Genomic DNA, 14985 nt, shown 5'->3' on the forward strand with positions numbered 1-14985 from the left:
GGGAGGGGAGGGAAGGGGAGGAGAGAGCCTGCGGGGAAGAGCCAAGGCGGCGGAGGTGAAGGCGCGAGGTAAGCAGAAGCAGCAGGTTCGTCGGCCAGGGACACCCGAGAAGGCGGCTGCTGGCGAGGGGCGTGGGCTGGCCCGGGTCGCCGGGGGTGGGGGACGGTCACGGCTGGTCGGGCAGCCCCGGATGGTGGTCGCGCCCCTGGGCTCAGCGCCCCACCGCCCCGGGTGTCCCCGCCCGCGCGCGCCCGTTTGGGGGGCCCGAGGAACGGCGCCGGCCGCCCGGCCGCATTGTGACGTAGCGGGGCCGCGGCAGCGCCTCCGCCGCCCGCCGGCTCTCCTGCGCCCGCCGCTCTGGCCGTCTGTCCGTCCATCCCTCCCGCCGTCCTTCCGCGCTCCGGTGAGTCCAGGTCCCCAGCGGGCGCTGCGGGGGAGGAGAGGGACGCGAGCAGCCGAGGCTGAGCCCGTGCAACTTTGCACCGGGCGACACCCTGCGGGTTCCAGGGTCCCGGGGCCCCCTTTGTGCCTCGGGTCCCTTCTGCCCCGGGCCGCGCGGTGCCGCCGCCTAGAGCCACGGGGGGAATGATGGCTGTGGTAACCTAGGAGGCTGCACCCCGGGGGACCTAAGTCGCCCCCGCCTCTCAGTCCTCGGCTCCGGTGCAGGGGATTGTTCTTTTCATTGGCGCTCGCGCCGGCGTTATGCTTGCTGCTACCTCGGATGGTCCCGGAGGTGGGGATGGGCTGTGCCGAGGCTCCCGGCAGCTCCCGGGGAGGGGCGAAGGCATAGTGTAGCCACACTGGTAACCAGAACAATAACAGACGTCAAGGGGATGCCGGGTGGTGTCGCTATCCGAGGGGACCCCCTCGCCTACCGTCCCCGCGGCGCCTAGGCTGCCCCGTCCAGCCTCGGCTCCTCCTCCCGGCGCTGTCCGGCGTCCCGGGCTTGTCCGTGTCATAGGGAAGGTTTCTTTTCCGGATTCTCTCCGTGGCCGTGACTTTCGTCTGCAGGTGGTAAGTGGGGATGAAGCCAATGTTGGCTATTGTCAAATGCCACGTTTTGTTTATTTCATTTTTACGGAAAGAAAAGGGGGGATATTCTGAGCCAGCTCTGGCAGCCATACAGTTTCCACAGGAAATACTAGCATTCTTTGAGGAACACGCTACTGCTTGCAGCAAAGAAAGTCTTCAGGAGACAAAAAGGCAACTGCATTGTTGCTCATTTCCAATGGGCCGCTAGGAGGGTGGAAACGTGTTTTTTCCTGTGGGAACATTGCTCTCCTTGGGAAAGTTAATTAAGGAAGCATTGCTGTCCGTGCCCCCCCTTTTTTTTTCACTTGCTGGATGTGGGGCCTCGCTCCTCTTGGTTGTTACTGACAAGTGTCTATCAAAGAGCCCCTAGGAAGAAAGAAATGCCACAGGACAGTCTCACCACACACCATGTCCTGTGGAGCCCTTCCAGGGCACAGTTTGCAAAATGAAATAAGGGCTATCTGGGGAGGCTTACGGGGATTACATTTGTGCACAAGTCAGTTCTCCAAGGTGTCAGCTCTAAGCACATTACGGCCAGGCATCATTTCGGCGCTGAATCTGAGAGCAGGCAAAAACCTATTTCTCATTATGAAGCAGACATCTCGATTGGGAATAGGTTCAAATCTGTATTTCATTTGTACATATTGAAAAATTTAGAAGTCAGGAGAGCAAGATGTGCGGAGGCAGTATGCTAATGTGCACACACCTGGGAGGCTGTGTCTATTGGCTGATTCTGATATGCCTTGACATTAAATTGCTTTCTGCATAGCAAAATGCAGAAAGACACCTTTAAAGTGCCCATACAACTAATTGAAAAATGTGTGACATTTTGGGACTGATCACAGAATTCTCTTTCTAAGGGAATATTAGGGGAGTATTGTCCATAATCAAATACACATGACTTCCCAAGTCAAACTCAGAAAGAAAATAATGGTGTTTCTCTTAAGGACCATAGAACATCACTAATGTTAGTAATACATTAAGAAGGAAGGTGTGTAAAGAGGTTTTTATCATTTTGAACATAACCTTTATTGTCCCTAAGTGGTTTATGAAGACAGTCTATAAGATAGTACATCTAAAACAGTACTACGTTCGTTAATTTGCTATGTTGTTTGTCTGAAAGGAAGTGACTAAAGCAAGTGGATTTCTGCGTGCCGTGTCACAGCTTGGCTGAGTCCAAGCAGCTGTTCAGTGCAGGTGTACGGTGGAAACAGAGAATAGAAGCCAAAAACATTGTGAGCACGGTGGTTTTGGAAGGGCTTGGAGGGACTTCACTGTGCCTTAGGAGAAGGGAAATCCATGAAAACATCTAAAACCTACAAATGCTCTTTGATATTATCGGAGAAAGCCTGGAGCCATGTTTTCTTGCCAGATTTAAGTTGTTTCTTGTGAAAAGAAGAAATCTCCCAAGTAGCAGGTGCACCATTAGAAGCAGCAAGGGACTCTCTCTTTTAAACGCAGAGTCTAATTGAAGAGCCACTCGGGGATCAGTGACACGCCTAGGGTAAGAGCCTGGGTTCTGGCAATCTTTCAGGTTGCAGATGTAAATCCCACAGGAGAAATACGCATCTTCAGAGACAAGCAATATATGGTGAAAATCAAATAGTTGCTTCTGTGGAACATGAACCCATATAAACTTGTTTACTTTTGTTCCTTGACTGATATGTAAATTCGCTTGCAGAGTAAAACTTTCTGAAAGGAATACGTAATTTGGTCTTATAGCTATGTATTATGTATTATTTTCCATTTAGATAATAGACTTTATATTTTATGGTTGGCAACTTGATTCTTTTCTTAAACTTTTAAATTTAATGATCAAAGCTGGACATTGTGAAGTATGCTTGTAATTTCAACACAACAGGTGGGGGCAGGAGGATAACTACAAGATCAAGGGTCACCTGGGATACATAAGGATTTTCAAGCCAGTTTGTTGCAAGAAAAAAAAAACAACAACTCTGAATTCAAAATAAAATTAATGACAAAAGAGTGATTGTTCATTGATACCTGAACCCTTCAAAAGTTCAACCTGACTATTTAAAAGTTATTGTATATCCATTTTGTGACATATAGAATATAAAAGTGTAAATTGCAAGGGCCAGAGAGATGACTCAGGGGGTTAATAGCATCTGAGTTCTGGTGTCAGCACCCTTGTGAGGTGGCTCACAACTTCTTTAACTGCAGCTTCTGAGTATCTGGTGCCCTCTCCTGGCTTCTGCCAGCACTTGCACAAACGTGGAATCCACTCACAGAGATACACACATGTAAAGAAAAATCACACATACACACTACATGTTCTCTTCATAAAAAAAATTAAAAGAGAAGACTAAGATAGCTAAAAATTTAAATAATAGTGTAGAACATGAAACAAAACATCTTAGAATTGAGTGTGCAGAAAATTAATTATAACCATGAAGGAATTTGGAGAAAAAAAAATCTGTTTAGCTATCTTATCAATTACCCAATGACTGGTTATTACGTCACTCCATAATTTAGTTGCTTAAAACAACGACTGAAGCTCATGATTCTATTGGTCAGCAGTTCAGTCTGGGTTCTGCTTATCCAATTTGGGTTCCTGGAGGTGACATCATCAGTCATCTGGGAGGATGTCCTTAGACCTTGGATAGCCTTGACTACTTGTCTGGCTATTGTCAGGTTATTATCAAAGCTCACAGGTAAACTGGGACATGAACCTCTCCTTCTTTAGCAGACTGGCCTGGGTCTCTTTACACAGCATCCAAGCCCTGTTCAGACAGTATTGAAAGGAGCAACCAGTACGGCAGAAGCAGGTGTTGCGAGCCTGGTCATGCTGAGTTACCTATTCTCCCACCGGCATTGTGTTCTAAGCTCACCCCAGATTAGAGGAGTTTAGAAAGACAGCCCCTAAGATGGAAGGAAACTACAAATATATATATATTTGAAAGTAAGTCTCTGAGACCTTTGAGTACATTTGATTCTAGGAGGAGCATTCTGCTGAGGACTAACTCATGATCACAGGGATGTAGAGCTTGCGTGTTTATGGAGCCTTCGGTGTGTGAGGTGGAGAACTGCCCACTGCTTCCTTGTCTCGTAAGAACGGCGCAACGGTGATATGAATGTACCCCTAGACTTCTGATAGCAGCATTGAGGTGGGGGTGGGGCTGGTGGCAGAATCAGCAGGGTGTGGCTGCAAGGAGAAGAAGGGTGTTTGTAGGAAATAGGAAGCAAGGGATCATCCGCCCAGGAGACTCAAGAGTTAGCATTAAGTGACTGATAATAGAGCTAGGTAAAGCACGGAGTCAAAAATCATCCTTAGATTTTAAAAAAGCTTAAGTGACCGAAAGAAGGATTGTGGCCTTCTGAGAAATGGAGAAATCAGTGATTTATTTAGGGAGAAGAGAAAAAGCCAGTCCTGGAAAGGCTAAATAAAGGAGGCAGCATGAAGGCAAAAGTACTTTATGAGCTTCAGAGCATGCTGAGTGTTAGGTATGGCTTAGGTTTGTATTTCACTGGACTACTGTGCATAGACAACTTTCTTTGGGCAAAGCATCAAAAAACCAACTGTTACATTCCTGGTTGCCTTAAGAGGTTAAAAGGAAGTCAGAAGGGCCTTGTTCAGGAGAGAAAAACTATTCCAGGTGTTTGGAGAAAGGAACCAATTTCTAGCGTTGGTGGCATGCCAGGGCGGCATGTGCATTCCTGAACCAGAAGCATTGCCTATCAGTCTCCCCAAGGCGGCATGCAATTGGAAGCCCATAAGTTTATCCTCAAGAACACCCCACCACTAGAAGTGGGGCTGGACAAGGGTGGCATAACCAACACATGCCCACTGCTGAAGAACACTTGAAAGCTGATTTGAGCCTAGCCACAGGGAAGTAAGGCAGGAAACAACAAATGGGCTGTGTTTAGGTGAGCTTCGGGTGCATTAAAAAAAAAAAAAGTTAAATCCACAGGCTAGTCGGTTTTCTCAGGGAAAGCGAAGAGAGAAAAGACAGCCCAGCGCAGTGCCTCATCTGGATTCCTTCATAAATGCTAGCGGACATTTTACTAGGAGGGAATGGAATTCTAAGCACGTTCTGTTCTGTCTTTCTCCTGAAGACTTACTCAAATTGCTGCTTCATTGGCCTCATTTATAGATAGCCAGACTGAAATTCAGGTACGGTCCTTACCATCAAGTGCAGCTGTCGGGCCAGACAGAACACCTGGCCTCAGTGACATCACGAAATTACTCTGAACAATGCATACAGCTGTGCTCTGTGGGCGAGCCTTGGATGGAACAGCTTAAACCCAAGCTTACGCTTTATTGTTTTCTTTCCTTCCTTCTTTTATTACCCAAGCCGAAGAACCCTGAAGATACTCAATAAATGTTAATTGAATGATTGAACGTGCCATTATCTGGTGTAGTAACATTTTCTAGAACGGTCTGGTCTGGCTTTTCATTATTCAGAGTAGAGTTGGCTATAAAATCTCTAAGTGCCTTTTGTGGACTGAAACGTTTCGGGGCACTCCTGTCACGGTAACGTGAGGTGTTTTATCTTTTCTCCCCAATCCATCACTCATTAAAAAAACAACTCTTCCTTTTGTGAAGTAGAAATTGTCAGGGAATCATGCTTTGTGGCAAGTCACAAAAACCAGGTGACGGTCTACACTTACTCAAGCAGGAAGGGACAGAGAAGGTAGCAGAGACATTGAAAGATCCTTTTTTTTTTTTTTTTTTTTTTTTTTTTTTTTTAGTCCTTGTCTCTTGGTCTCATGCATGGCGCAAAGACTGGCTTCAGGAAAAAAAAAATCAAGAAGAGAGTGGCTACTGTTGAAGTATATACCTGTCTTTTCTGAAAACCATACCTACTCAGGGCAGCCCTAAGCCGAAAACCCCTGAACTTGATCAAACTTCTTCATTTTATTTCCCATCTGGTCAGTCACAGAAGCCTCCTGCCCCAGCTGTGAACTTTTATGTCTCCTTTGTTTGAGGCCATTAGTGTTTCACTTCACAAGTCGCCTGAAAATGATGCCTCATGTCTCCAATTCCAGTCCAGCCTCTCTCCACAGCCAGAAGTTCTCTTTCTGAAGAAGGGGATGCCATCAGATGATGGAACTGTGTTTAGAGCCATTCACAACCTTCTCACTGACCTGGGGAAAGGCCCAAGCTGCCAGCCATGAGTCCCAAAGTCTCATGGTAAGCAGGCTCTGCCTTCTCCTGAGGGTGCAGGAGACGAGAAGGAAGGCTGTGTTGTGCATGCTGGCCGACCTGTATCACTCTAAGGTACCCATTGACATGGCGTTCTTTCATCGCCATGCTTTTACACGAGCTGTTGCCTTAGTAGGATACTAGTGCATCCTTCTCGGCCCCCTGAACACTTCTCAAGAAACCTGTGATGAGTACACCTTTCTATCTGTCCCCTGCACCATGCGTCACCTTGTGATACAGTCTTCAGGATACATGCCAATCTCCCTCTCCACACTGTGCTGTGTAGTTCTCAGGGTCGCCTAATTGTTTTCACACCACAGACATCCTGACTCTTTCATCTTTGGCTTTTTTTTAAGGTATTTTCTCTTAGGGTTTATTTGGTTTCCTTTAACTTGAGTCTTACATTTGTAGCTCAGATTATTGGACATGAAGTCAGATTCTCTTTGAAGTTCTGTTCAGATAGTTTATCAAAGTTATTTTTTTTTCATGATTGGCTTTTAATTAGTCCCTAATGACCACATCAAGATAGAGCTTGAAAAGGAAGCAACCCAAACTAAACTTCTGGGCTAACATCTACAGCTCAGAGATGAGAAGAATCATTCCATATACTACAAAGGAGGGTAGCTAGTGGCAGTTTGTGAGGCCAAAGGTGCTTTGTTCTGGGTGCTTGCTAGATGCCTTATAGTTACTTTGTTTTTTAAATTCTCACAGCAGGCCTGTGAATGAAATCTTTTGTTCCAGGTGAGGAAACAGTGACTGAGAGAGTTGTAGTGGCCTGTTTTCCTGCAACTGTCTCTCTAGGGATGGCCAAGCTGCAGGAGAATTAACCTGGGTTAATTAACCAATAAAAACAAGCTTGGACTTAGATGTCCCATGTCATCACACATGTTTTTAGGGCCGTCTTAAGGTTAAATGACTGCCCTGGAGACTAAAGCATGGTGCTTAAGAGATGGTTATGAGTATCTACTGCTCTTTCAGGGGACCCTAGTTCAGGTTCCCAGCACCCACATTGGCTGGCTCACGATTAACCGAATCTCCAGCTCCAGGTATACAATGCCCCCTTCTGGCCTCCACAAGCACCTGCAGCCACGTGTGCAGACATCACACCCTCCCACACACACGAATACAAATACATCTTTTAAAACAGGTTAAAACACCTTAGCACAGCACTCACCCTGAGAGTGCCCAAATGGCTAATGGACAAGATATTCAAAAGAAATGGTTCCAGCGTCATATATGAGATTACAATGAACTTCTACCTTGGACATACTGGTTCTGTTTTTGAGGGCTTGTTGCTCCTAGTATCCTAGTATCCTAGTATCCTAGTATCCTAGTATCCTAGTATCCTGGTTTGTTTTCTGGGGCAGACACTAGAGGGTTGGTTCTGAGCCCTTTCATGCTTACTCGCTTGGCGTACAAAAGGAACTAGACACAGGAAGCCACAGAGCTCAATGCTTCTTAACATATTCTTCCATCTAAGGTTCTCATAAGAGTTGTAGAGTATTAACTTCAGAGTAGGGAGAGCTGTGCACACATACATGGATACTTCCTGTTGCTTTTTCGATGACCCCATAGACCCCATATGTTATTTAAAAAGTTTAAAAACTGACCCAGAAGAAACTGACTCAAATAATTGTTGAGTGTTTACCAAATATCACCTGTAACAGTTTACTTAGTTTTTGCCACTTTTTGGTATTTTTTTGCAAAGTGTTTTATGGCTACCCAATTCTTTTTTTTTTTTTTTTTTAATTTTTGTTTTTTGAGACAGGGTTTCTCTGTGTAGCCTTGGCTGTCCAGGACTTGCTTTGTTGATCAGGCCGGCCTTGAACTCACAAAGATCTGCCTGCCTCCCTGAGAGATGGGATTACAGTCGTGTGCCACCAAGCTTGGCTGGCTACCCTACTCTTTAAGACCTGTGCCACAAAGGTTTAAGCCCTGGTAAAGGAGGAGAATGGAAGAAACTTAAGATCTCCAGCTGGCAGGTGGCACAATGGAATCAAAGGCAGAATCACAGCTATGTAACCACTACTTCAGGGTGCCTCTGTGTGCCTGCATCCTTCCATGGAGAATCAAAGCTGAGCCACGGGAAGTGAAGCCTTTCTCAGTCTTCAGCACCCCTGTGGAAAGCTGGTTCAGTGGATGCTTCTACCACAGGAGCCCCTTCCAGTCACGCCAGAGTAGGCTCAGGCAGCGGTCTAGGCTTCAGGAGGTCTCAGCTCACTCTGCTTCAATTTCCCTTACTCGCACAGTGAGCAGTTAGCATCATTAGAGACAGCATTCCTGGTTTGGCCATCTCATTGTGAACTCCTGCTACATTCAACTCACACATTGAAAATTCTGGCCAAGTGGATACTTAGTGAAAAAAAAAATGACCACCAGTTCTCCTGGTGAGCTTTCCAAAGTTATCATTTGAGGCGTGTTGTAGGCTGGCCTTTGTCCTGCAAGGTATGGTCACAGCAATGAGCACACAGAACCAACACTGAGCATGTGGTGCTTGCATCTAGATTATATACATGCACATATATTTTCCGGGGAGGGTGGGCTCAGATATTTAAATAGCTGTTAGGTTTAATGAAAACAGAAGCATAAAGAATTTTCTGCTCAAGTTTCTCTGTTCTTTGAAGCTCCAGAACCGTAGTCATACAGCACTGTCCCCTTCTCCAGCCCTGTGCGCCTCCAAAGACTTCATTTACAGAATTGAATCAGGGCTTGGGAGCAGGGCGCGCAGGCGGAGGATTTCACCTCAGTCTCTTCTTTGCAGATGAGGAGGCAAGAGTGGCCAAATGAATTAACCACAGATGGGGTAAAGATGAGATTAACTGATTGCTCTGGCCCCCAGTAGAGGATTGCTCCCTTTAAACCACAAGCTGCTCCTAGTTTGCTTGAGATGTTATTATCTTGGATTTTCTTCTCTGGCTCCCTTTGCTGCAAATGAATGCAGCCGACAAACTACTCAGAAAGCAGTGATGTTGTCAGTCTCTGTCTCTTCTTCATGCCATGGTTCCTTCTCCCTGTTGCTGGCCTGTTTCTCCCCACAGCCTCCCTAGAATTTCCCTTTATATGTGCAGACAGAGAGTGCAAAATAGGTAGGTGGTTTCCCATTTCCTAGTAGGCATACCATCAGTAAATTTCCACGCATTCCGAATCGTGGAGCAGATACTTTGCGTTCTTTCTGTTTTTGCACACTGAGTCATCGAAATATAATGTGCATTTTATGCTTACCTAAGACTAGCCACGTTCCCAATGCTCGCCACTGACTTGTGGCTAGTAGCCCCTAAGTGGAATACAGGCCTGGACTCTAGATTCCCGAAGTTGACTCCTTCTGACTCAGTCAGCACTTAGCTCAAACCTCAGCTCTTTCCTGGTCAGGAGGTGTCTGTGGCTTTGTATGCTCTCTAAACAAGGTGATGAGAGTGTAAGGAATGAGATTTCGCTATCCCTCTTATTCCTGCTTTTAGTATGTAATGGGCATTGAGAAGGTGGCAAATAGAATAATAAATGAAGGAGGTTATTTGCAACCCTGGGTTTCACATGTGGAGGCTTGCCTTTTCAGACTTAGCACACTCCGTTCACTGCCTCTAGTTTCCACCTCCCGGCGCTGTGCAATCACAGCGCCTTATCTAGGTCAGACTGAACGACTGGAGGCCTCCAGAGTCAGAAACTGAGAGGTCGCACCACTGTGTATGTATTGCTTCTCTTTTGATTTCAGTCCATAAAGTCCAGCAAGAGCTCTACTACATTAAACCATAATACTCTTTCCAGGAATAAGAAAATAAAAAACAGGAGGATAGACGAAACACAAAGAGTCACCCACTAGACAAATCTCTTACTGAGGTTAACAAAAAAGGTTGATTGACATACGGAACACTAATGCACAAGGCAAGAGCAATGAGCTGCAGCAGGGAGCCGCTAGACTCATCATGAGCTCTCTCTCTGTTCCCCCCCCCGAGAAAATGGGAGATTTACATCGTGAGTACAATTGCCTTTGAGTATGTGGTGTTGAAATTTCTGCATGTGCTTCTAAATGGTTAAGAGCCCGATTTTTGCATGTCTACTTTATCCTCGATGATAAATGTCACTTAAAACAACCCATCCAATCTGTTCATCTAGAAGATTGCTACTCTCTTAAACCATACTAATCACCTTTGTAAAAACAAAACAAAACAAAACAAAAAACAATTCAAAGCTTAAAAAGATATAAGTGTTTCATCTAAGTAATATAAACACTTGAAAACAGGGGGGAGAATGTGGTTACCTCAAGCCCATTTAAAGAGTGCTTGAGGGGAAAGAGAGATGGCTCAGCCATTAAAAGCACGCACTCCACCTGCAGAGGACCCCAGCTCAGTTCTTGGCACCTATATCCTGCAGCTCACTAACTGCTCTCACTCCATTTTCAGGGCGTCTGATACCCTCTGCTGGCCTTTAGAGATACCTCAACTGACATGTACATACCTGCACGCACACATACATACACATTATTTAAAATGAATTAAGGTTCCAATAGCAAATAGAAGAATGCCTTGAAGGCCAGCGGGATGGTTTGGAGGATAATGACGTCTGCTGCCAAGTCTGGTGACTTGAGTTCTATGACCACTACCCATATGGTTAAAGGACAGAACTGCCTCCTGTAAGTTATACTCTGACCTCTATACAGGTGAGACACACGTGCTATGGCACACGAAGGCTGTGGCACATGAACACATCACATACATACACACATACGCACACGCGCGCGCACACACACACACATATGAATAAATAAATGTGGAGGAAAAAAAACCTGTTGAAATCAAAAGCACAGTTAGGTCTAACCTTAGTTTGACTAATATTTGCCTGTTTTACCCTGGAGAGCCCTTTGACCTGCTGGAAATTCCTTTCCTGAATCCACACAGGAAAAGTAACTCCTGCTGTTCCATGCTGCATATCAAGAGAATTAATGAACTCCGACAACATTTTGAGCAATTTCGTAAAGAAAACTCTATCTAGGGCAACTGGAGCGTGAAGTAATACGCCAATATTTATTTTTGCAAAGTAAATTCCTAAAAGCCAGCAAAATCATCGAGTGTAGCATATGGTAAATAACTAAACATTAGCATGTTCAAGTTATCTGATAGCCATGTCGGTAGGACACAGACAGTTCAAGATAGACAAAGCTTTCATCCACTGGCTCCAGTTTAGGGAGTTCTGCTTTCATCAGAGCCTCTTAAAAAGAATCCATGTCTCTCTGCAACTCACACACACTTCTTCAAACACTGTGGCTCTGGGGTGCTGTGCTGGTGTAATTGAAAACCTATAAAAAGGCTGAGAGCTACTTTTGAATTGGCTCAGTGAACTTGGACTGGATTTGTCAAAGTGGTGAAAGGTTTAAAGGAATTTTCATAAATGAGGTCTCCAAGCTGTGTGTTAACCATAGAATTCTGATGAACTCCAAAGCCCATGAACTCAGAGAGCAGAGCCTCGGAGAAGAGCAGTCATAGCAAGATGGAAATAAATGATTCATTCTCGTCCCCGGAGTTGTGCTGATGCAAGCACACTTAGCCGCTGATAATCATAATTTAGCAGCCTGCTGTGTACTAAAACTACAATTGAGAAGTCTAATCTTTAATTGAATCGAGTACTCACAGATTAGCGCGGTGAAAATGTGGGGCACTGGGTATAGTACGATGTTGCTAAGAAACAGAGCAGAGATCTTCAAAAGTTCCAGACTTATTTGCTGAGAAGGGGGTGTTCTGCTTCTCCCTGTCAGAGGATTCCTCACTACTCCTACTTCCATAATGTCTGTAAGCATGCTTCATGCTCAGAAGCCCTGTGCTGTCAAAGGGAGCATGGATGTGCATGCCCAAGCACACCATTAGTAGCTATTTGAAAAAAAAAAAAAAAAGTCCATCCCTTCCCCCCCCCAAAAAAAACCTGCATAAAATAGTATCATGAAGGTTTAGGGGCTTCAGTGACTAAAGTTTCCTATTTGTTGGATTTATCAAGAAAATAGAAAGTTTCTTGAAATTTAATTATTAGCAGGCTTCACATTCTGGCCTTAGTGGGAAACTGTCAAATTATTATTTTTTTAATTTGATCCAGGTTGACAATTTTCCAAAATCATTAAAACGTGTGTGTAGGAAACCAATTCTATTCTGCTTTTCTTTCTCTTCTCCCCCATTTGGCAAGCCTCACCGTACGATGCATTGTATAATAGGTTTTCTTTTTTTCTTAATGCAAAGCTGACATTTGCACAGCATGAGAGGCAGAAGCTAGGCAAGCTCACTTGCCTTGTCCCTGAGAACAAGGGATTGCTATGTGCTATTTCAGTCAGGAAATAAAAAAAAAAAAAGTATCCTCCCCAAGCCCAAAAATAAGAAAATGAAAAAAAAAAAAAAAAAACCCACAGGGACAAATTTCTATTTGATCTATTTGAGGAAGGCCGTTGTACTTGAGGGCTGGTAATTCAAAGCTGGGGGCCTTCCTGAGAGAGGGCAAATCAGCAGAGCAAGCGATTGGCTGTCTTGTGGATCAGAGTTGAGAGGACTTGGGCTCATTACCAGATTCTCTCCTATATCCAATCTCAGAACAAGCTGGATAGAATCAGGAAGGGGCTGCCACTGGCTGCCAGGGGCCAGAATCATGTCTCTGTCAGAAAATGTCCTTGGCTATCTCTAGGGCTGTTATTAGACCACGTCCTTACCCACCTTTGGGATGATCACTGGCGCATTGCTGTCGAGAGCCAGTTGTTAATTTTAGTAAGAGCTGATTTGTCAGCCTGTAAAAGTATCTAGCCCAGTGCCCGAAGATATTACACCATTAGTGTGCGCTGGCTGCAGAAGTCAATCTTTCAACATACCTTGAGAAGTGAATGTGTTTATAATCAAAGACCTGAGACTAACTCCAATGCAATTAACCAACGTGAGGGGTCTTTAATTTACAAAAGAAAGTCACGCACTTATGCCGAAAGCATCTGAATAAAAGTTCTGTGAAATAAGTAGGCAAAAAGTGCCATTAGTGGCAGATGTCACTGTTCGGTAGACAGTTTATACTGTAAGAGGTTTAAAGCCGGCCTTTCCAGAACTTTTGATGCTAGGAAAGAATTTGGACGTTTGCCAGTAATGAGATGGAAAAATAAGATAATAAAAACTGACATGTGGATTACAAACTTGGTCAGAGTGTTAACTCCAGTCATCTCCATTGTCTCTCCAAACAGAGAACCATGAATGCCATCGGATAATAATGGCAGACAGGACAGTAGATGTTACACTGTTCCTAAGCATGGTGTTGAACATCAGAGCAAAGGCTGGATTATCTAGCTGTTTATAAAGCCATGTGGTTTGGTCCTGTTTATTAAACTTTTCAGTATTTTGGTGCAGTCTCATCCTTTCTCAAGTTCACAGGTATTTATTAGTTACACCACCTATTCAAGGTGAGTTTTAGTGATAGGGGTTTAAATAGTGATATTTAAAAAGTGATCCATTCTACTTTTCCCCACCCACTGTGTGTGCTCAAACATTTGCTGGGTTTGTGGCATGAGCTGACAGGCCCTTTTGGTCTCTTGCTTCTGATTGGGTTTCCACTAATCAGAAAAATCAGCTGGAGATTAGCAAACAAATGCAAAGAAAGACTTTGAGTTTATTCCCTGAACTTCCCATTGCCAAGCCACTTCCTGTTGGCCACTTCCTGGTGGCTACAGATCTCTCAAGAGATCTCTCGACCCAGAGATCTCTCTGGGTCGTGGCATGTATATACCTGCACTTCCACCTGGCAAATGCCTCCAGACTCTTCCACCTGGCAAATGCTCCTTGAAGGCTTGGGAGCTCAGACTTCTACGTTGTTCTATACAACAAGCTGCTTTATTATTTTTAGCATTATTTCACCCAAACTCATGCTCCTTAAACTGTTTGTCAAAAATGAAAACAAGAAAGATCCCCTGAAGAAAAAGCCAGTTTGAAAAACAAACTATAACACACTTTTCTGTCCATTTCATAATGTGTCATAGTTACTGGAATTGTAGGCTAAGTGTATGAATGTGTCTTTCAGCATCTTGGGAAATAATGTCTGCATATCCTCCCCCTAACAATGTAGAGTAGGGAAAGGGAATTTCAGAACTGTTTTTTTGTTTTGTTTTGTTTTTTAACAATTAAATAGAGTTAAACTGAAAGTTCTCTTGATGTCAGTCCAAATAAGTATTTTTATATCATCCCTCCTGAGGAAGGAGCTGAGCAGGCAAAAGCAAATACTCCATTACCAAATGACCAGATGGCTCCAGGATGAAATATTGTCATTTGAAACTATGGGATCTTGTTTATCTTTTTATATTAGTATTTTCTTCAAGATCTTTTCCAGGTAGGTAGAATTCTTCCTTCCTTCTTTCCTTCCTTCCTTCCTTCCTTCCTTCCTTCCTTCCTTCCTTCCTTCCTTCCTTCCTTTTTTAATAATATGTTTTTACATATTGAAAACTAAACAAATATTAGCTTCCTCAAATATGTATTTGTTATCTTTGAATTACCCTCACTTTTCAGGTCTGGTAATCAAACCCAGAGTCCTGCATGTGATAAGCAGCTGCTCTGTTGAGCCGCACTCCCAGGCCTAATTATCCTGTCCTGAGATGTTGTACCTTAATGATCTAACACAGTGGTTCTCAACCTCCCTAATGCTGTGAGTCTTTAATACAGTTCCTCATGTTGTGGTGACCCCCCAACCATAAATTTATTTCCTTTGCTACTGCATAACTATAATCTTGCTACTGTTATGAATCGCAATGTAAGTATTTTTGGAGATGAAGGTATAATGAAGGGGTTGCGACC

At 44.3% G+C, this 14985-nt stretch overlaps 1 protein-coding gene across 4 annotated transcripts in view; it reads left to right on the top strand.

Moving 5' to 3' along the window:
- Positions 1–14985, top strand: part of Sncaip (synuclein alpha interacting protein) — a 138226-nt gene that overhangs the window by 216 nt on the left and 123025 nt on the right. For 2 of the 4 annotated variants that reach the window (XM_055622659.1, XM_055622663.1), the window contains exon 1: positions 374–403. The exons of 1 other annotated variant lie outside the window; for it this stretch is intronic. The gene's annotated coding sequence lies outside the window, so the exon portion shown is untranslated. Of the gene's footprint in view, positions 1–9; positions 69–373; positions 404–14985 lie in introns of those variants that run through there. One more of the 4 variants, XM_055622662.1, reaches the window with a different exon arrangement.

This window comes from Psammomys obesus, unplaced genomic scaffold (assembly GCF_907164565.1).
Source record: "Psammomys obesus unplaced genomic scaffold, mPsaObe1.curated_primary_1811, whole genome shotgun sequence".
In the NCBI taxonomy this organism is placed as follows: domain Eukaryota; kingdom Metazoa; phylum Chordata; class Mammalia; order Rodentia; family Muridae; genus Psammomys; species Psammomys obesus.